We start from the raw sequence: 22,253 nt of genomic DNA, 5'->3' as shown, positions 1-22,253 counted from the left end.
TGAGCACATGAGGTACATGAGGAAATAAACTCCAGCACATCAGCCTTCATGGATGGCCACCGGTAACTTCTTTTTAAAAGTTGAGGAGTCTGCAGGTTTTCCAGACGGCCAGGAATGCACCAAAATAAATCTACTCCAGACTCCTGTTCCGTGGCCAGATCCATGGGGCCAGTGCAAACTGTGAGGTTCTGGTTTTGTTGTGGACCCGGCGTGGTAATAGGAGCAGACACTGAAGCAGATTTAAAAGTAAATGAGTGGCTTAACAGACATGAATGTGGTAAAACAGAAAGTCTGGGTATAGCACTAAAGTGCACTTGGGAGCTGTAGTGAGGCAAATAGGAAAAAGTCCAGCTAGTGACAGGCAATGGAAAATGTCCAGGTAGTGACTGGTTAATGAAGAATGCAGACTGAGGAAGAAATAGCCAGCAGAGTATCAGTGGAGGCAAGGTGCAGGGTGAACAGCAGGACTCAGGTACTCAGGCAAGGGGAAGGTAATGGAGGATGCAGGGTAGTCCAGTGGGGTTGAAGCAGACAAGCAGGCAGTCAGGTAGCGTTTCACAGGTAACAGGTGGTGAGCACAGGGAACTCTCTCTCAGCTATGCTGAGAAACACGTTGCACTGGTAATGAAGTGAGGCTCTGAACCTCCCTAAATACCAAGTGCTGTGCCATGACTGGCCAGAGAGAGCATGTGAGAAACCAGGATTGGGCGAGCAAATCACATATTGCCGGAGGCAATGCCAAACGGAACGGAAGCACTGCGAGGCCTCACCAGCCCAACATGACAGCATGCCCGCGCAGAGCCACACACAGCCAATGCCCCTCACACACACCAGCATCACCGCCAGATGCCCCCGCCACAGTGACCTCACAGGTAATACCTGTCAACCACCATGCCGAGAAACCCTGGTTGTGACACAGACTGACTGGCTTCCTGTTGCTGCACAGCACTTTCAGTGACACTGGGAGTGATGTGTCAAAGCTTGGAGAGATAATAAAGTGGAGAGATAAAATACCAACCAATTAGCTCCTAACTGTCATTTTCCAACCATAGCCTGTAAAATGTCAGTTAGGAGCTGATTGGTTGGTACTTTGGGGGAGATGTACTAATCTGAAGAGTGATAAAGTGGAAAGTGATAAATTACCAGCCAATCAGCTGTTGACTGCCATGTGACAGGCTGTGTTTAAAAAATGACAGTTAGAAGCTCATTGGTTGGTAGTTTATCACTCTCCACTTTATCACTCTTCAAGGCTTAGTACATATGCCCCTTTATCTCTCTCCACTTTATCTCCCTCCGAGGTTTGATACAAATCCCATGTCACTGTCTCATAAGAACAGCCGGACCCAGAACTAGTGAAGTAAGGGGGCGGGGCCACAGCGACCTACAGTATCCGTGGCCAACATTCAGTACAATAAGATGCTAGTGTTAATCAGCCTCAGTGATGCCCCCACAGGTCCCGGCACCCTAGGCACCTGCTTTAAGCTGCCTAATGGTACTGCCGGCCCTGGTGGCAGCCTATGTCAAACTGCTGTATTGGAATAGAGCAAATTCACATCGGCCATCTTGGGTTCATAATTAGTCTGCCTCTTCCCTGCTTGCCGGGAACAGCGAGGAGAAGACAACAGCACTGACCATCCCACTCATTCAGCGAGATGCCGCTAGAGTGTTTTGGACAAATACTATTGATTGATATTAAGGTGGAGCTGTATCGAATAGAGTGGAGAGAGATAAAGCACCAACCAATCAGCTCCTATCTGTGTAAAATGACAGGAGCTGATTGGCTCATACTTTATCTCTCTCCACTCTATCTCTCTCCAAGCTTTTATAAATATCCTCCTTGAACTAATCATAATTGTGTACATCTACAGATGCACCATTAGAGTAAAAATTTATCACATCTTTTGAATCCTGTGATTCGAAAAGTTTACTTGTAACCGGAAATCCATTACTTATAAATTAATGTTTAAGTTAAAATGCCATTGACACATATCCATCAGTAATACTTGATAACCTGGGTAAAGAACTCCGCGGTCTACATTTATTTCTAGAATTGAGATCAATTAATCTAAATATATATTTTAACATACTTTATTAACTATTGTCTTGTGTACTTGTTGATTGTCATTGCTTTCAAAAAGCTAAATTATGTTGTTTTTACTGTTTCATTAGATTACTGCAACATGTTTATTGCATTTGAGCATTTTTCTTAATAAATATACATGTGAATTGTTTCTAGACTATATGTATTGCCTGCAGGTTAGCAACTGTTCCTCCACTTGTTCCCTGATTAAGCAGCTTTTCTATAACTTAGCTCAGAATCCCCCTATTTTGTGTTTACTTCTAGATTTATACCAGGATTCATTCTCAGTTCAGTGCTGTAGGTTCATCTATTGATCTTTGTTACCATAAAGTGTCAGTAAACAAATTTGCTGTTCTCCTGTGTGTATAGGCGCATACACACCAGTTCCTGCATCATGCCCCTGAGCCAATGCATGCCACTATGAGCCAATATAAGTAAGGTACACCTGATCATGCTATAAAGCCTGGCATTATATGATGACCTATACTATCATAGTTCTCCGGTCCTTATTACTATTGCATTTATATTCTAGTGATAGAACTCTTATCACTCTATGGGATCCTGCCATTATACTTTATTTGCCCATCTATTGCTGAACCTTTGCTTTGGGCTGCCTCACATATGGGACCAAATGTAATAGGGTGTGAGTTTATTCGCACATATGGATTCACACCTCATCAAAGGTTTTAAAGTTGCGAGTATCACTCTCAAATCGCGTATGTAATAAGTAGCAATATTTCAGCCACATGCGACGTCTCGCAAGAAAACTCCCAGGAAAAGCCGCGAATTTTAGACCAACCGGAATGTGAGATTCATTTCAGTAAGCATATTGACCCAAAGAGAATCACCCATTGGCAGGGCAAAGGCCCATGACTTAGGCATCACACACACTATATAAACCCCTGAGCCACCATTTTGTGCTGTTATAGGGAGTGAGGAGCTGAGTGAATGAGAGGAGAGGTGTGGTCTACAGACACAATGACGCAGCATAGCAAGCAGGAGAGATGGGGGAGCTCAGCAGAGGCTGGAGGAGGAGGATCAGGAGGTGTTTGTCAGGCAGAGCCACAGACATCATGAGGAGGAATGATTGTCTGACCAGGAATCACAGGAGGAGGATGAAGACACACAGGTGGAGAAGGAGGAGGAAAATGAAGAGGGGGAGGATAAAGAGGAGGCGGTGGAGGAGGCTGAGTCTGCTGGTCCTTTGCATGGGAAGATGCGCTGTGGGCGCAATATTCACTTCACCTATGAAGAGAACCCAGCACTGGTACATGCTATAGTACCAGTGTTCACACTGTACCCCACTGGCCAGAAAGAAACAAATGTGGGTTGGCATCACAGAAGCTTTTAATGCTGTTAGTAGCTGCAGACATTATGTTTCTAACATTAAAAAACATTTCAACTAGGTATGAGCGGGTTCGGATTTCAGAAATCCGAACCCCCCCGAGCATCCCCCGATTCAGGAACCAAGTGCGGCTCGGGTTTTCCCACCTGACTCGGAACTGAAATCGAGGCAAAACGTCATCATCCCGCCTTCCGGATCTCGCGGGTTTTTGAGTCTATAAAAGCTCCCCGTGTTGGCGCCATTTCTCACTCCGGCTGTGGACAGTGAAGAGGGAGGGTGGGAGTTAGGGCTGGCTGGGCTGTGTTGTGCTGTGCTGCTGTTTTCCATAGGGGCTGTGTCCACTCCTCCAAAGTCCATAGGGGCTGGCTGGGCTGTGTTGTGCTGCTATTGTCCATAGGGGCTGGCTGGACTGTCTTGTGCAGTCAGTTGTCCATAGGGGCTGTGTCCACTCCAAAAGTCTATAGGGGCTGGCTGGGCTGTGTTGTGCAGTGTCCCATAAAGGCTGTAGTCCTAAAGGGGTGCTGTAGTGTTGTCCAGGGGGTGATCTGTCCATCAGGGGTGCTCCATCCAAGTGCAAAAATTAATTTATTTCTGTGTTTGTGAATTGTGTGCACTGAAACTGCACGTGCATCAACAAAAGAGCGCGCCTGTGCCATAAGTAAATGGCCGGCAGGCTCATCTCTTAAAGGGTGGTGTAACCCCCAAAGTGCACTCCAAAAAAAATTTAAAATTCTTCTTTTCTGTGTTTGTGAATTGTGGGCCTGATTCAGACACGGACGCTATTTGCGCTCGCTCATTCAGAAAAAGGGGCCGGCTATTTAAATTGAGCGCTCGCTCTTTGCGTTCTGTTGACGCCTCTATGTCTGAGCGAGCGAACGAAACATGCGCTCGCTATATTGTAAAGACGCCCCCTGGCCGCTCGCATCCTACATCATCTCCGCTATTTATTTGATTAATCGAGTACATCGAAAGGCGTCTGAACTGCTCGCAGTGCTTGTGGTTGGATTTTCCTACCACAATCATGCGAACAGTTCAGGCTAAGAAACAACCAAGTGACGTGGTCGATGATGCTGCTTTGTTAATTATGCACACCCTTAAAACGCCCGTTTTGACCGTTTGGCATGCCTGCGTTCGGATCTCCACTCCCCGTTTTCAGGCACCTTCCCCTGTTACCACCCACAAACGTCGCATCCTGTCACTCAAATTAGCAGGCACTCGCAATTTTGCGAACACACGTTTTCCGACCGCAATGACTGGTTGGCGTATGTGCATTACGACCCATACGCATGCGCAGATGTGCGAACATCGCTCGGAGCGAACGAGCGGCCGCTTACGAGCGGCTCTGAATCAGGCACTGTGTGCGCTGTAGCCGCACATGCATCAACAAAGGAGCAGAACCAAGCATGCGCCTGTGTCATAAGTCTGTTAAAGGGTGGTGTAACCCCCAAAGTGCACTCCAAAAAAAATAAAAAATTCTTCTTTTCTGTGTTTGTGAATTGTGGGCCTGATTCAGACCCTGTCGCAAGCGCTGAGTGCTCGATGTTTGCCCAATGGGCATGCTCATGACGGAGCCAGCTCCGTCGTGCGCATGCGCGAGACCCGGCTAGCGACTGGTGCTCCGTCACTCTGGGTCTCGCACCAAAGGGGGCGAGCTGTCGATGGTGATTGGCAGCTTGCCCCCTTTGGTAGACGGGCAGGGGGGTGGATGGCCAAACGTTGGCATTCCCGAAGGAATGCCTGCCGTTTTGGGGCAGCCCCACTGACATCACTAGTGATGTCAGTGGTGAGCTTCCGGCTCTATTTAGAGCCGGAAGCTCATTGGGGCTTGTGGCCAACGAGATGCTACCGCAAGGGTCTCGTCGCAAGTCCGATAGTTGCGATGGTATTGACCATCGCGACCATCAACTTGGCCGCTCGCAATAGCTGTGGGTGGTCACCCACAGCTATGCGAGTGGCCAGGAGGCCGAACAAAAAAAATAAAAAATGCCCTGATTCAGAGAGAGCGCTCGTTCAGAGCCTCTGTCTCTGAATCAGGCCCTCTGTGTGCTGTAGCCACACGTGTATCAACAAAGGAGCAGCGCCAAGCGTGCGCCTGTGTCATAAGTCTGTTAAAGGGTGGTGTAACCCCCAAAGTGCACTTCAAAATAAAATAAAAATTCTTCTTTTCTGTGTTTGTGAATTGTGTGCGCTCCAACAAAGGAGCAGTGCCAAGCGTGCGTCTGTGTCATAAGTAAAGGGCCAGCTGGCTCATCTATTAAATGGTGGTGTAACCCCCAAAGTGCGCTCCACATAAAATAAACAATTCTTTTTTTCTGTGTTTGTGTGTGAAATGTGTATGCAGTAGCCGCACATGCATCAACAAAGTAGCAGCGCCAAGCGTGCGCCTGTGTCATAAGTAAAGGGCCAGCTGACTTGTCTGTTAAAGGGTGGTGTAACCCCCAAAGTGCGCTCCACAAAAAACAAACAATTCTTCTTTTCTGTGTTGCGAATTGTGTGCGCAGTAGCCGCACTTGCATCAACAAAGTAGCAGCGCCAAGCGTGCGCCTGTGTGATAAGGGCTGGCTGGCTCGTCTGTTAAAGGGTGGTGTAACCCCCAAGTGCACTCCAAAAAAAATAAAAAATTCTTCTTTTCTGTGTTTGTGTGCGCCTTAGCCGCACGTATATATCAATATAACATAAATGGAGGACCATACTTTGTCCGATAAAAATAAAATAGGGAAAGATCAAGAACCACTTCCTCCTAGTGCTGAAGCTGCTGCCACTAGTCATAACATAGACGATAAAATGCCATCAACATCGTCTGCCAAGGCCGATGCCCAATCTCATAGTAGAGGGCATATAAAATCCCAAATGACAACGTTCAGGAAAATGACCTTAAAAAAAACATTTAAATCATCTGAGGAGAAACGTAAACTTGCCAATATGTCATTTATGACACGGATTGGCAAGGAACGGCTAAGGTCTTTCCCTATGTTCATGACTAGTGGTTCAGCTTCACATGACGATGGAAGCCCTCCTCCCGCTACAAAAATGAAACGAGTTAAGCTGGCAAAAGCACAGCAAAGAACTGCACGTTCTAAGAAGAAATCACAAATCCCCAAGGAGAGTCCAAGTGTGGCGGTGGTTGCAATGCCTGACCTTCCCAACATTGGACATGAAGAGGCGGCTCTTTCCACCATTTGCACGCCCTCTGCAAGTGCTGAAAGGAGCACCCACAGTCCACTTGCTGATATTCAAATTGAAGATGTCACTGTTGAAGTACAACAGGATGAGGATACTGGTGTAGCTGGCGCTGAGAAGGAAGTTGACAAGGAGGATTCTGATGGTGATGTGGTTTGTTTAAATCAGGCTCCGTGAGAGACAACTGTCTTGCCATATGTACCATATTTAAAGGTGAAATAACTAGGGGTAGGGACGTTAACCACCTAGGAACATCCCTACTTATACGTCACCTGCAGCACATTCATAAAAAGTTACTGTCAAGTTCAAAAACTTTGGCTAAGACCGTAAGCAGTCCAGGGACACCTAAATCCCTTTGTCCTGTTGTATCCAAACGCCTGCAAACCACACCGTCAACTCCCTCCTCATCAATTTCCTCCTTAGTCAGGATCGGAAGTAGTCCTGCAGGCCATGTCACTGGCATGACTGACTCTCCTATTCAGGATTCCTCCGGAGGATCATGCATTGCTACGCCTACTGCTGCCACTGCTGCTGTGAGTCATCATCCCAGAGAGGAAGTAGGAACACCACTACTTTTATTAAACAATTGACCCTCCAACAGTCCTTAGCGAGGAGAATGAAGTACGACAGCAGTCACCCTGAAGCAAAACGGATAACTGAGGCCTTGACTGCTATGTTTGGCCCTCATTCAGACCCACTCGCGAGCGGCTGTCCGCTCGCAAGTGGGTCGATGGTCCCCACTGCGCATGCGCACGACGGAGGGAACTCCGTCATGCGCATGCGCGAGACCCGATGAGCGAAGGACTTTCCTTCGCTCGGAGTGTCTCATCAAAGTGGGCGTGCTGTTGATGGTGACTGACAGCAAGCCCCCTTTGGTGGGCGTGCCGGGGGCGTGCCTGCCAGACGGAGGCGTTCCCATGGGAACGCCTACCGTCTGAAGCCGGCCCCACTGACATCACTAGTGATGTCAGTGGGAGTGATTTTGGCTCTGATAGAGCCAAAATCACTCCTGGCCTTGCGGTTGAAAAACCCAACCGCAGGCTTTTGCTTGCAGTTTCGATGGTCGCGATGGTCTTGACCATCGCGACCATCTTGTTGCACGCTCGTATATGCTGTGGGTGGTGACCCACAGCTATACGAGCGTCCAGGAGGATGCTCCATATTAATGGAGGTGGGCCCTGATTCAGAGCGAGCGCTCTGGTCAGAGCGTCCGGCTCTGTATCAGGGCCTTTGTGTTAGACGTGCATCCGGTATCCACCATTAGTGCAGTGGGATTTAGACAATTGATGGAGGTAGTGTGTCCCTGGTACCAAATCCCAGATTCCACTTCACTAGGCAGGCGATACCGAGACTGTACAGAGACGTCAGAAAAAGTGTCCTCAGTGTCCTAAAAAATGCGGTTGTACCCAATGTCCACTTAACCACGGACATGTGGACAAGTGGAACAGGGCAGACTTAGGACTATATGACTATGACAGCCCACTGAGTAGATGTATCACCTTACAAAGCAACAACAGCAGCATCACCAGTAGCAGCAGCTCAGAAACACCAGCTCGTTCCAAGGCAGGCTACGCTGTACATCACCGGTTTCAGTAAGAGGCACACCGCCGACAACCTCTTAGAGAGGGAAATCATCGCCCAGTGGCTTACCCCACTTAGACTCTCCAGGGGATTTGTGATATCTGACAACGCCACCAATATTGTGCGGGCATTACATCTGGGCAAATTCCAGCACGTCCCATGTTTTGCTCACACAATAATTTGGGTGGTGCAGAATTTTCTGAAAAACGACAGGGGCGTGCAGGAGATGCTTTGGGTGGCCCGAAAAAATTTCTAGCCACTTTCGCCATTCAACTACTGCGTGCCGAAGACTGGAGCCCAGCAAACACTCTTGAACTTGCCCCGCCATCACCTGAAGCAAGAGGTTGTGACGCGGTGGAACTCAACCCTCTATATGCTTCAGAGGATGGAGGAGCAGCAAAAGGCCATTCAAGCCTATACATCCACCTATGACATAAGCAAAGGAGGGGTATGCACCTGACTCAAGCGCAGTGGAGAATGATTTCCGTGTTGTGCAAGGTTCTCCAGCCCTTCGAATTTGCCACGCGTGGTCAGTTCAGACACTGCCAGTTTGAGTCAGGTCATTCCCCTCATCAAGCTTTTGCAGAAGCAGCTGGAGAAAGTGAAGGAGGAGCTATGAAGGAGCGATTCCGTTTGGCATGTGGGACTTGTGGATGAAGCCCTTCATTCGTGTCAGGGCTCAGCCGAGGATCGGCTCTCTCTTACCGTCCCGCCGGCTTCCCCATACATCCAGGGCGGTCGGGCAGCTGGCGCGGCAGCGGGGGAAAAGCTGAGCATTCTCCCCGCATGCAGTGGCTTCCAGATGGGCCGGTGTCTGGGATCGCAACTCCGGACAGGGCGCCACCATGACAGTCAGCCCATGTGACAGTATCTCCATCCCAGTATAGGTGAGTGATCAGCTGATGCTGTGCACCTATCAAAGGGTTCCCCTGGGTATATAGCTGCTACACAGGTTACAGGAAGTTGCCTGAACAACGGTTGTCTCCTAGTGCGCTATAGTTGAGTTCCCATTCCAGGTTCCTATACCATCGCTACAGCAACAGTGTATTACCATCTGTACCTGTGTGCCTCCCGTCTCTGGTGATTATCCGTACAGCAACAGTGTATTACCATATCTCCCTGTGTGCCTCCTGTCTCTGGTGATTATCTGTACAGCAACTGTTTATTACCATCTCTACCTGTATGCCTCCTGTCTCTGGTGATTCCTCGTGTAATCGTGAGTCCATCTCCACTTGAATATGTACATTACTAGTGATCTATGTGTCAAGGGGTTATTACACCGCACTATCAGTATATTGTGTAGTGCCTACCCAGGCATATTCTCTCTGGGCCATGGGTATTGTGTCTCTATTCCCATGGGGCTTGGGTACATGGCCAAAGGACCGCGACCTGCTCACGGGGTGCAGGGAAGCCCAAATCCCGCTTGGAGGGGTCACTGACGAACACCATCCCATGGGTTAGACTCCGGACCTTTGCCCAGGTCTCTCCAACACTCAAGACCTGTGGATGAGGAGAACATATATCCAGGCCCCTTGTCTCCGCTTCCACACCATAACCAAGGCCCACCGCATCCCACATCCCAGTCTCAGACATGCCAGTTTGTTCAGGCCCAATGGAGGATGCGGGGACCCAAGGTACTGGGTCCCTACAAGAGTTGTATCTCAGATAGACAACCAAGAGGTGGCCCAACAACAAGTGGCTCAGTACTTACAGGAGCTTTCGAGGCAGCTGGTTTCTATTCAAACCACGTTGGCTTCTAGTCTTCCGGCTCCTCCGGCTGCAGTCCCTGCACCCTCTTCTCCGGTTCCTCCTCTGGGGGCTCCAATTCTCAAACCCCAACTCCAGTTGGCAACCCCAGAGAGGTTTGACGGCGATCCTAGGCGGCGCCGAGGATTCATTAAACAATGCGAGATCCAATTTGAATGTCTTGTTAACTGGGGCAGCATTAGATTGGGTCTCCCCTCTATGGGAACGGGCCGATCCCATCGTATCTACCTATGAACAATTTGTCTTGGAATTTAAGAGAATTTTTGATGAGCCAGGTCGCTCTGTGTCAGCATCTTCTGATCTACTTTGTTGGCGTCAGGGTACTTGATCCGTAGGACAGTATATTGTCCAGTTTCAGACCCTGGCATCTGAATTAAAATGGAATGAGGAGGCCCTTAAGGCATCCTTCCTTCATGGACTTTCTGAGAGGATGAAGGATGAACTTGCCTCCAGGGATTTGCCAGAATCCTTCGCTGACGTTATTTCTCTCTGCCTCAAATTGACCTTCGTCACCGGGAGCGGTGGGCTAGTAGGGGAAGAGGTGAACGTTTACCAGCTCATTCTCCATCTGCAAATCCGCCTATGCCCACTTCGGCTATAGTGAGGAGGAACTGATGCAAGTCAATAGGACCAAACTCACTCCGGCAGAACGCAATAGACGTTTCCAAAATAAATTGTGTATCTACTGCGCTGCCCCTAACCACATTTTAAAGAATTGTCCTCTGCTTGCGGGAAATGCGAGACCCTGACTGAAGTAGGGAGCATTCAGTTGGGGGTCATTCTCAAGCCATCCCAAATATCGGATAGTCTTTTACTAGTGTCGCTTTCCCATAAGTCCAGGACAAGAAGGATCCAAGCCTTAATTGATTCTGGAGCCGCTGGTAATTTTATTTCAGAAAAGTTGATTCAAACTTTAGGTATCCCAGTCGTCCCCCTACCTAATAAGTTGCTACTCTCCGGTTTAGATTGTAAAACTCTGGTGGGGACCCCATTTATTCTCTCTCCCATCCTGTGGCTGTCCAAATTGGTTGTCTGCACCAGGAAATGCTGGAATTTTTTGTATTGCCCTAATCCTCCTACGAGCTAGTATTAGGATTGCCCTGGTTAAAAAGCCACAATCCTGTCTTTCACTGGGATAAAATGCAAATCCTACCCTGGGGTTCACATTGTTTTCAAAATTGTTTGACTAAGGTAATTCCTGTATGTAACCAAGCAACAGTTACTAGCACTGTGGAGAAATTCCTCTGCTCGGAATCTTCAAGACACCCCTCTCAACCTTGTTTGCCTGAGATCTATCAAGATTTTGCTGACGTATCTGTGAACAAGCAGCGGATAAACTTCCTCCGCATCGACCATGGGATTGTGCAATTGATTTACTTCCTGGGAAAAGTCCTCCACGTGGTCGTGTTTACCCCTTGTCCGTTCCAGAGACCGCTGCCATGGCAAAATACATAAAGGAAAATCTTGCTAAAGGGTTTATCCGGCCATCTTCTTCTCCTGCAGGGGCAGGTTTCTTTTTTGTAGGGAAAAAAGATGGAGGGCTCCGTCCTTGCATAGACTATCGAGGCTTAAACCAAATCACCATAAAAAACCAGTACCCCTTACCTTTAATTTCCGAACTTTTTGACAAAGTCTGAGGGGCTCGGGTCTTCACCAAGCTAGATCTAGGTGGCGCTTATAACTTGATTTGAATTAAGGCTGGGGACGAGTGGAAGACCGTGTTTAATACCAAGGATGGGCACTTCGAGTACCTTGTAATGCCTTTCGGTCTTTGCAAAGCATCAGCTATATTTCAAGGTTATGTCAATGAGATCTTCCGGGATATTCTTCACAAATTTGTTGTAATTTATCTCGATGATATTTTCATTTTTTCCAGAGATTTACAGAGCCATCGTCATCATGTACGGGAGGTATTGTCCCGCCTTTGTGATCATCACCTTTTTGGAAAGCTTTCCAAATGTATTTTTGATCAAACATCGGTACCTTTTTTGGGACATATAATCTCCGGAAAAAGTCTTCAGATGGACCCTGACATATTAAAAGCAATTTCTGACTGGCCTCTGCTTACTTCATTAAAGGCCACCCAGTGGTTCTTAGGATTTGCAAACTATTATAGGAGGTTTATCCCACACTTTTCTACGTTGGTGGCACCCATTACCTCCCTTACGAGAAAAGGAGCCAACCCATCTAATTGGTCTGTTCCAGCAGTACAAGCCTTTTAAAAATTAAAAACTGCTTTCTCCAGAGCCCCAATCCTCTGCCAGCCTCAAATAGACAAACCATTCACTGTAGAGGTGGACGCATCCTCTGTTGGAGTAGGGGCGGTATTATCTCAAATTGCCGAAGATGGGAAAACCCATCCCTGTGGATTCTTCTCCCGTAAATTTTCTCCTGCAGAGAGGAATTATATTATAGGCAACCAAGAACTTTTAGCTATGCGATTAGCCTTGGAGGAATGGCGGTACCTCCTTAAAGGGGCTAAATTTCCAGTCACAATTATTACAGATCATAAGAATCTGATCTATCTTCAAACTGCACATCGGTTGAATGCCAGACAGGCTCAATGGTCACTCTTTTTTTCTAGGTTTAATTTAAAACTTCAGTTTCATCCAGGAGTCTTAAACAAAAAAGCCGACGCATTATCACGCTCTTTTATGACCAAGTTGGAGGAGGAGTACTCTCAAGTTCGCTCCATTTTTGACCCAATTGTTTTTGCTCCTACTCAAATAGTGTCTCCACCACCTGGGAAAATTTTTGTGGCCTCTAATTTACGTAAAAAATTATTGGTTTGGGCTCGTGCAACCCTGTTTGCTGGTCACACCGGAATTACCAAGACCTATCAATTTCTACTTCGATCCTACTGGTGGCATACCATGAAGAAGGATGTCAGAGAATTTGTCCTATCTTGTGTTAAATGCGCCCAACATAAGACACCTCGTAGGAAGATGATTGGTCCTCTACGCCCCTTACCAATTCCAGCTGCTCCATGGACCCACATTTCAATGGATTTTATTTCTGAACTACCTCGGTGCAAGGGGCATAACACGGTATGGGTAATCGTGGACCACTTTTCTAAAATGGCACACTTTGTTCCACTGGTTGGCCTTCAATCAGCTCCTCAATTAGCAAAAAATTTTATTCGAGATATTTTCAGATTGTACGGCCTTGCAGACCGAGGTGTTCAATTTGTAGCCAAATTCTGGAGAGCCCTGTGCAATACATGTGGAATTAAACTGAAGTTTTCCTCTGCCTACCACCCACAGACGAATGGTCAAACTGAAAGGGTTAATAAAGAGCTGGAGACCTTCATTAGGCTCTTTGTGTCATCCTCTCAGGATGATTGGGTGGATCTCCTACCGTGGGCAGAGTTTTCTCACAATTATAGGTATCACTCTTCCTCTAAATCCACTCCTTTTTTTACCGTCTTTGGAAGACACCCTCGAGTTCCAGATTTCCAAAGGCTCCCATCTATGGATGTTCCAGCAGTAAACAAAGATATCCAATCTTTTTAAGTTTTGTGGAGTAAGATTCATAGATCATTAAAACAATCTTCTAAAAATTACAAGAAATTTGCGGACAGGAGACGATTGGCTGTTCCACTGTTGAGAGTTGGGGACAGGGTTTGGTTATCCTCCAAGAATATTCGGTTAAGAGTACCATCTATGAAACTCGCCCCACGCTTTATTGAACCATATTGTGTCCTCAAGGTGATCAGTCCGGTAGCTTATAAATTGGAACTTCCTCCTCAAATTAAGATTTCAAATACTTTTCACGTTTCTCTCTTATGACCTTTGGTGCTTAACCGTTTTCAGAATTGTTCTCCCAAGTTACCTCAAGTAAAAATGTTATAAGGTACTGAATTTGAGGTGGAAAGTATTCTAGATTCCCGGCACTGATTTAACACCCTTCAATATCTCATTGATAGGAAGTGCTATGGCCCCGAGGAAAGGGCCTGGATCAAAGCCTCTGATGTACATGCTCCGCGATTAATTCAGAACTTTCATAGGAGATTTCCAGATAAGCCTGATGGGTGTTCGGTGCCCACCCTGAAAGGGGGGGGTACTGTCAGGGCTCAGCCGGGGATCGGCTCTCTCTTACCATCCCGCCGGCTTCCCCTGACATCCCGGACGGTCAGGCAGCTGGCGCGGTGGCGGGGGAAAAGCTGAGCATTCTCCCCACGTGCAGTGGCTTCCGGGTGGGCCGGTGTCTGGGATTGCAACTCCGGACCTGGGCGCCGCCATGACAGTTGGCCCATGTGATAGTATCTCCATCCCAGGATAGGTGAGTGATCAGCTGACACTGTGCACCTATCAAAGGGTTCCCCTGCATATATAGCTGCCCCACAGGTTACAGGAAGTTGCCTGAACAATGGTTGTCTCCTAGTGCTTTATAGTTGAGTTCCCGGTCCAGGTTCCTATACCATCGCTACAGCATCTGTGTATTACCATCTCTACCTGTGTGCCTCCCGTCTCTGGTGATTATCTGTACAGCAACAGTGTATTACCAACTCTACCTGTGTGCCTCCCGTCTCTGGTGATTATCCGTATAGCAACAGTGTATTACCATCTCTACCTGTGTGCCTCCTGTCTCTGGTGCTTCCTCGTGTAACCGTGAGTCCATCTCCACTTGAATATCTACATTACTAGTGATCTACGTGTCAAGGGGCTATTACACCGCATCAGTATATTGTTTAGTGCCTACCCAGGCATATTCTCTCTGGGCCATGGGTATTGTGTCTCTATTCCAACAGGGCTTGGGTACCTGGCCAAAGGACCGCGACCTGCTCATGGGGTGCAGCGAACCAATCATTTCAGCCATAGTCGTGTAGCAGACCTTGGCGCTGAAATGATTGGTTTATTGAAGTGTGCATGTCCTGTTTATGCAACATAAGGGTGGGTTGTAATTTTCCAAGGACAATTCCATCTTGCACCTCTTTCTTTCTTTGCATTATGTACTGTTTGGGGCCTAGTTTTTCAAACTGCCATCCTGTCTGCCACTGCAGTGTCACTCCTAGATGGGCCACGTGTTTGTGCCGCCCACTTGTGTCGCTTAGATTAGTCATCCAGCTACCCCGGTGCAACCTTTTGGACTAAAAACAATATTGTGAGGTGTTCAGAATAGACTGGAAATTAGTGGAAATTAATGTTATTGAGGTTAATAATAGCATAGGAGCAGAAAAACCCACAAATTCTGTGATTTTAGCTGTTTTTATGCTTTTTAAAAAAAAAAATACAGATCCAAAACACAAAACCCAGAACCCAAAACACGGAAGGGTGGTTTTGGCAAAACCAATCCAGATTTAAAACACAAAGAAAGATCCAGATCCGAGAAGCAAAACACGAAAAGTGGCCGATGCACACCCCTACTTTGAAGAGTAAGAATTGATTGATTACCCATCTGTGGTGATTGGACTTGGAAACTACATTATATTGCACCTCTGTATGCTAATTCCCTATAAGCGCCATTGTGATTCAGTTTATTTTTCTACACTTGTTAGAGGGGTTTGGTGAAGGCTCCTTGGATTTACAGGCTGCTAATTTGGTGTGCTTGCGCAATGTATAGATATCCTTGTTTTTTTCTGATATTGTATTAATTATTTCACCTGTTTACATATAGAGAAAATAGGACCTAATAAGGGATATTTTTTTTATAAATACGAAAGGGGATAATGTGAATGATGAAGATCTTAGTACTGTATTGCATAAATAGGAAAATGCTATTTTAAAAGAAAATCATATTTGGTGGGAGATCATTACTTTAGAAAGGTATCAGGGAGATCTATTAATCACAAACCGCCTTCATTTACTACATCCAATGAAAATTTTAAGGAATGGAACATCGTTTTAAAGAATTGTTATTTCCAATTAATTGAATTAATATTCAAAGATAGAAGTACTTTAGGTGTCTTGATTGACACCTACAAACTATGATCCAACCTTTTAAAGACCTACAAGACTTCAAAGAAGCAGAGACAGATATCGTAAGAAATATTAACAAGGATAATAGATAAAAGTTAAAAGAGAAAAAATCTTAGGGATATAAAGTGAACAAAAGAAACCCATTTAGGAGAAAGGAACTCCTAAAATTATAATAGATCCCAAGGTTATTGTCACAGTGTGCCGGACCCCGGCTTCCACTTACCGGGTCCGGCAGCACTGGAGTCTGTGGCGGGCAGCAGACTCCAGTGCTGGTCCCCCGCATGCCGGCTTGGATTGTAGGCTGCCACGGCTCTCCTAGGAGCGTGCGCACCGCCCTGCAAAAATATTTAAGGTACACGTTTGCTGCAAAATTTGAACTTTCTCTATAAGAGGAAGCCTCTGGCACCAGACAGGTGCCAGAGTATAGGCTTCATTCCATACTCCAGTGTTCCTTGCACTTACCTGTTATCCTGATCCTGATCTTGGCTTGTTGTGATTTTGTCTGCCCCCTTGTACTGCTCCTGATATCTGGTTCTGACCTCGGCTGATTCCTGTGACCTGTTTACGTCTGCTCCCTTGTACCGTCTCGTGCGTTTGGTTCTGACCCGGTCTGTCGACTACTTTTATTCTTCTGCACCTGATCCTGTATCCACCAGTACCTGTATAGGGGAACCTAACCTGTGTGTCAGATGCAGCCAAGCCCATACCTTCTTGCGAGGGTCCCTGGTGAATACTGCCGGCACATTAGACTCCGCGCCTCAGGCATAGGTCTAGCCAATTCCCTAAATAAAAGCTGCATCCACATTCTGTCCGAGAGTTGTGACAGAATACTCTGGCCAACAACATGGATGCTACTGGTAATCCGTTACCACGGGACCTGCTCGAGAACCTACTTGCTAGAGTCGAGAAGCAAGAACAAGACCAGGCTCAGATTATGCAGTGTTTGCAGACACTGATGCAGCAAGTCGGTGTCGCTCAAGCACCTTCGGTACAACCAGGTCCATCTACTACGGCACCAGCCACAGGGACTTCCGCACCAATACGGATTCCGAATCCAACAAAGTATGATGGAACAGACAGGCTGTCAAGGTTTCCTGAACCAGTGCTCGATCCAGTTCGAAGTCCAGGCAGCAAGTTTCTCTTCAGACAGTACTAAAGTGGCTTACATAATCTCGCTATTGTCAGGTCAGACATTGGCTTGGGCCTCTCCATTATGGGAAAGAAATGATCCACTTGTCAACAACAGTGCCGAGTTCCTGAGAGCCTTTCGGGAAGGTCTTTGATGAACCTGGGTGAGTATCCTCCGCAGGGTCGGCCATCTAGCAACTGAAGCAGGGGAATCAATCTGCGGGACAGTATGCCGTACAGTTCTGAACCCTTGCTTCAGAATTGGGGTGGAACAATGAAGCCTTGGTTGCCGCATTTATGCAGGGACTGTCAGATTAAATTAAAGATGTGCTTGCATCCAGGGATTGCCAACGTCCTTGGATGACTTGATCTCCTTGTGTATCCGAGTAGACCTTCGTCACAGAGAGAGAGCATGAGAAAAGGGACAATCTCGTCGCTTCACCTTTAAGCTGGCTCCGCGATTCACGGCACCTATTGAGTCACCAGAAGAACCCATGCAGATTGGAAAATCTCGTCTTCCTGACGCTGAAAGAGAAAGGAGATTCAAGAATAAACTTTGTTTGTACTGTGGCGAATCAGGCCACCTCCTCTTTGGCTGTCCAAAGCGTCCAGGAAACGAGAAGGCCTAAATGATTGAGGGGTGGTCAGTATAGGTGCGTTTAAATACACCCCAAAAAATCAAGTTACTTCCCAGTTTTCCATCAATGTAACCCTGGTCGTGGGAGATTCCTGTGAAGAAGTCAAAGCCTTTTTGGATTCAGGTGCCGATGGCAATTTCATCATGGCTAAAAAGGTCCAAGACTGAGGTATTGCTAGCATGCCGCTGCAAAAACCCCTTGGCATCATTGGTATGGATGGAAATAAACTTCCCATGGCTAACATTCATTCTCAGATGACAGAAATCACCATGCAAATAGGAGTTCTTCATCGGGAATCAATAACATTCTATATCCTCCCATCAGCCGAAAGTCCTGTTATCCTGGGTCTTCCTTGGCTTCGCAAGCATGCCCCTGTCCTGGACTGGAGAGAGCCGCAAAAATTGTCATGGGGTTCTCGATGCTGAGGGTCTTGTTTATTATCTGTCAAACCACCTCATTGCTGCATTCGGACCTCCGTTGTCTCATCGGAATATCAGCTTCTGGCACCATACCAGTCCTTCAGAGATGTGTTCAGCAAAAAGGCCGCTGAGACGCTTCCTGCCCATCGGGAGTGGGATTGCGCTATAGATTTATTGCCTGGAAAGGTCCCACCTCGTGGAAGGATTTTTCCCCTCTCACTTCCCGAATCCCAGGCAGTTACTGAATACATTACAGAGAACCTGGAACGTGGATTTATCAGAGAGTCTAAATCTCCTGCTGGAGCGGGTCTCTTCTTTGTTAAAAAAAAAGTATGGGGGTTTGAGTCCATACATCGATTACCAGGGCCTGAATGCAATTACCATCAAGTATTGATTCCCGCTACCCCTGATTTCAGAACTCTTTGATCGAATTAAGCGGGCAAAGATTTTCATTAACCTAGATCTTCGCGAGGGCCTACAATTTAATCAGAGTCCGACCTGGAGACAAGTGGAAAACGGCCTTTAACACTCGAAATGGCCACTACAAATACTTAGTTATGCCTTTCGAATTAAGCAACGCCCCAGTTGTATTTCAAAAATACAGGAATCATATTTTCCAGGATCTGTTCTATAAATTCATAGTGGTGTATTTGGACGATATCCTAATATTCTCTGAAGATATAGCAAGTCATTGTCAACATGTTTGTGAGGTGCTGTCTCGTCTCCGAGCTAATGAGCTTTTCTGCAAACTTGAGATATATTTGAGCACAAAAGTTTTTTTATAAAAATGTTTTTTATATATTTCATTGGGTAATTTATTGTATATTTAATCCCTTGTTTTCTTGGTCTGTCTCTTATTTATTTCACTTGTTTTTATGCTTCTATTTTAATAATATTAAAATTTTATTAATGTATTCTATATTTATGGACTTTCCAGGACTGATATACACCTCTCTGTGCGCTCGCAACCGGGTCGTTGGTAGGCCAGTGCACATGCGCACGTCGGAGCCGACTCCGTCGTGCGCATACGCGAGACCTGGATAGCGACGGGCACTCCATCGCTCCGGGTCTCGTACCAAAGGGGGCGTGCTGTCGATGTTGAGTGACAGCACGCCACCTTTGGTGGGCGGGCTGGGGGCGTGGCTGCCCAGACGGAGGCGTTCCCATGGGAACGCCTACCGTCTGGGGCCAGCCTCACTGACATCACAAGTGATGTCAGTGGGAGTGCTTTCGGCTCTGTTAGAGCCGAAAGCTCTCTGGGGCTTGTGTCTCTGGAGCTTGGACTCCCGGTCCCTCTGCACTGTTCCGATCACTGTGGCCAGCAGTTATCGGGTAGCGTGCCCCCCCCCCACCGCTCCTCATGGCACTGCAGCAGCTCAGCCAGCCCTCCCATCCTGGCGGCCACTAAACTGTGTCCCTGGCCGTCTCCCCATGTACTCCTCCTGGCAGTGCGGCGGCTCGGCCAGTCCTCTCATCCAGGCAGCTCCTGATCTGTCACTTTCCGCCGCCACTTCACTGGAACAGCAGCGGACTTGTGTAGAGATGTGTCCCGCTGGGGACACATCTCGATCGACGGCAGAAGCTCTAGCATGTAGCCAGGAATGTTGGGTCCCGGCTGCACTGCAGTATAGAATCACTTGCCAAGTTGCCCCAGCCAATCGCGGGCCGTGAGCCAATGAGAAGCTGCCATGTGGCAGCTTCTCATTGGCTCTCACCTGGAGCCAGATTTAAATAGCTCCCCATTTCTTTGACTACTGAGCTGGTCTTTTTTTATAGGATTGTAATATGTTTGCTATGGTATTTTAATGTAGTTTTTACAGGATTGCAATATGTTTGCTATGGTATTTCAATTTGTTTTTTAAATAGGATTGTAATATGTTTGCTATAGTATGTTAATGTTTTTTTCTACAGGATTGTAATATTTTTGCTATGGTATTTTAATTTGTTTTTTTACAGGATGTTATATTTGTTTATGGTGTTGTAATATATTTGTTTGTGGTGTTGTAAAATATTTGTTTGTGGTGTTGTAATATATTTGTTTTTTATAGGATTGTATTGTTTGCTATGGTATTTTAATATGTTTTTTTACAGGGTTGTAATATGTTTGCTATGGTATTTTGTTTTTTTTACAGGATGTTATTATATTTGTTTATGGTGTTGTAATATATTTGTTTATCGTTTTTTAATATGTTTGCGGTCTTTTCATATTTTCTAGGTATTTAATAGGTGAGCTGTGACATTGGTGGGTAAGTGGGTGGCTCACATTGGGGGACAGGGTGTATAATGCATGACCCAGCCAACGCATGCCTCATATAAGCAAGCGGAGGCTGGGTCATGCATTTATAGGGGGACAGTGGGTGGCTCACATTGGTGGGCAGTGGGTAGGTGGGTGGCTCACATTGGGGGACAGGGTGAATAATGCATGACCCAGCCAACGCACGCCTCATATAAGCATGCGGTGGTTGGGTCATGCATTTATAGGGGGACAGTGGGTGGCTCGCATTGGTGGGTAGTGGGTAGGTGGGTGGCTCATATTGGGGGACAAGGTGTATAATGCATGACCCAGCCACTGCACGCCTCATATAAGCGTGCGATGGCTGGGTCATGCATTTATAGTGGGACAGTGGGTGGCTCACATTGGTGGGCAGTGGGTAGGTGGGTGGCTCACATTGGGGGACAGGGTGTAGAATGCATGACCCAGCCACCACTGCCTTATATAAGCGTGTGGTGGCTGGGTCATGCATTTATAGGGGGACAGTGGGTGGCTCACATTGGTGGACACTGGTAGTGCATCAATGCAGCAGCAATATACTCACCAAAAAAATAAGTCCAGACTTGGGTGTGCAGGCTCTCAAATCGCGTCCTTCCTTCATCAAATCATGATGCTGCACAACATGGCGATTGGGTGTGTACAGGGATCTGCCAGTCAAGTACGCAATGTACGATGAATCGTGAGTTAAAAAGTACTCATGATCGGCACATTGTGCCCCAGATTGGCAAATCTGCCCTACAGCACGGCAGATCAGAAGATGCGATGTACGACCAGCGGGGACGCGCATCGGCATCGTAATCGTGAGTGTAAACTCACGATTTGGGCATATTTTACACAATTTGTCGTCACGATTCATTGGAATCGGACAAATCGTGTAAAAAATTGACAAGTGTGTAGGCACATTAAGATTGTTACTATATGAGTGAGGGCAGAGGGCGTCAGTCTCTCTGCACTGTCTGACCCTGCATCAGCCCAACATCACTGATTCCATTTTCTGGATCAGCGGTGCAGGTGACGTCACTCACCGTCAACGGGGGGGAGGAGTCTGTAGCAGCAGAGCCTGGGAAGCAGCTGATTAAGTCCAAGCTGCTGTGGGGAGGGATGTGTTGGTGGGATCGCCCAGGCTGCTGCAGGGGGGGGGGGGGGGGTGGAGCAGGATGCTGGAAGCACACAGGCTTTTGCAGGGGGGGAGGTTGAGCAGGATGCTGGAAGCACCCGGGCTGCTGCAGGATGGAGGTGGAGGAGGCAGGAAGCGCCCAGACACAGAGACCACGTGACACAGAGGAGCCAGGATCCGCCCCCTCCTCTCTACAGACTAATGCAGTGCTTTCCTTCACCTGCACAGCTACCTGTCTGCTCTCTGTCACAGTGAGTGTGAGCCTGGCTGATGTAGACACAGTATTTCATAAATGTCTCTGTTAGGTCAGAGTTATATTTGATATATGGTTTATCTGTTTATCTGTCTTTTTATTGATAGACAGGTTTTCTTTTGTTTTGATTTTTTTCTAGCTATAAAATTAGCATTATTTATATGTATACATGCAATTGCTTGATTTTCTTATTCGTGTGATTCTGACTGCTCATGGGATTTTATTGTCATGTTTTTTATGGTATGTTTTGTTTTTGTTCAGTTCAGGTGGTGGGGGTCACTTTTAGCAGCGCTGTCTGGTCGCCAGACAACGGGTGCATCATTGGTTGCACACTTCTAGTTTATTTTCCCGGAAGTGCGTCAGATGCTGCTGGCTGGAGATGTGGGCAACCGGACATGTGATCACACTGGGGACTATTAATGGTAAGATGACATCTTTTGTAAAGGTCATTCCTTGAAAACGGGTTATTAAAGGTTAAGGTTTAGGAACTATCGGGTGGATTAGGCACTAAGGGGGAAGGGTTAGGTTTAGGGTGCGTGGGGGTGGATAGGTTTA

Source organism: Taudactylus pleione, unplaced genomic scaffold, assembly GCF_031769625.1.
Source record: "Taudactylus pleione unplaced genomic scaffold, aTauple2 ptg000021l, whole genome shotgun sequence".
NCBI lineage: Eukaryota > Metazoa > Chordata > Amphibia > Anura > Myobatrachidae > Taudactylus > Taudactylus pleione.
The sequence above is the reverse complement of the archived record's forward strand: the minus strand, read 5'-3'. Positions refer to the sequence as shown.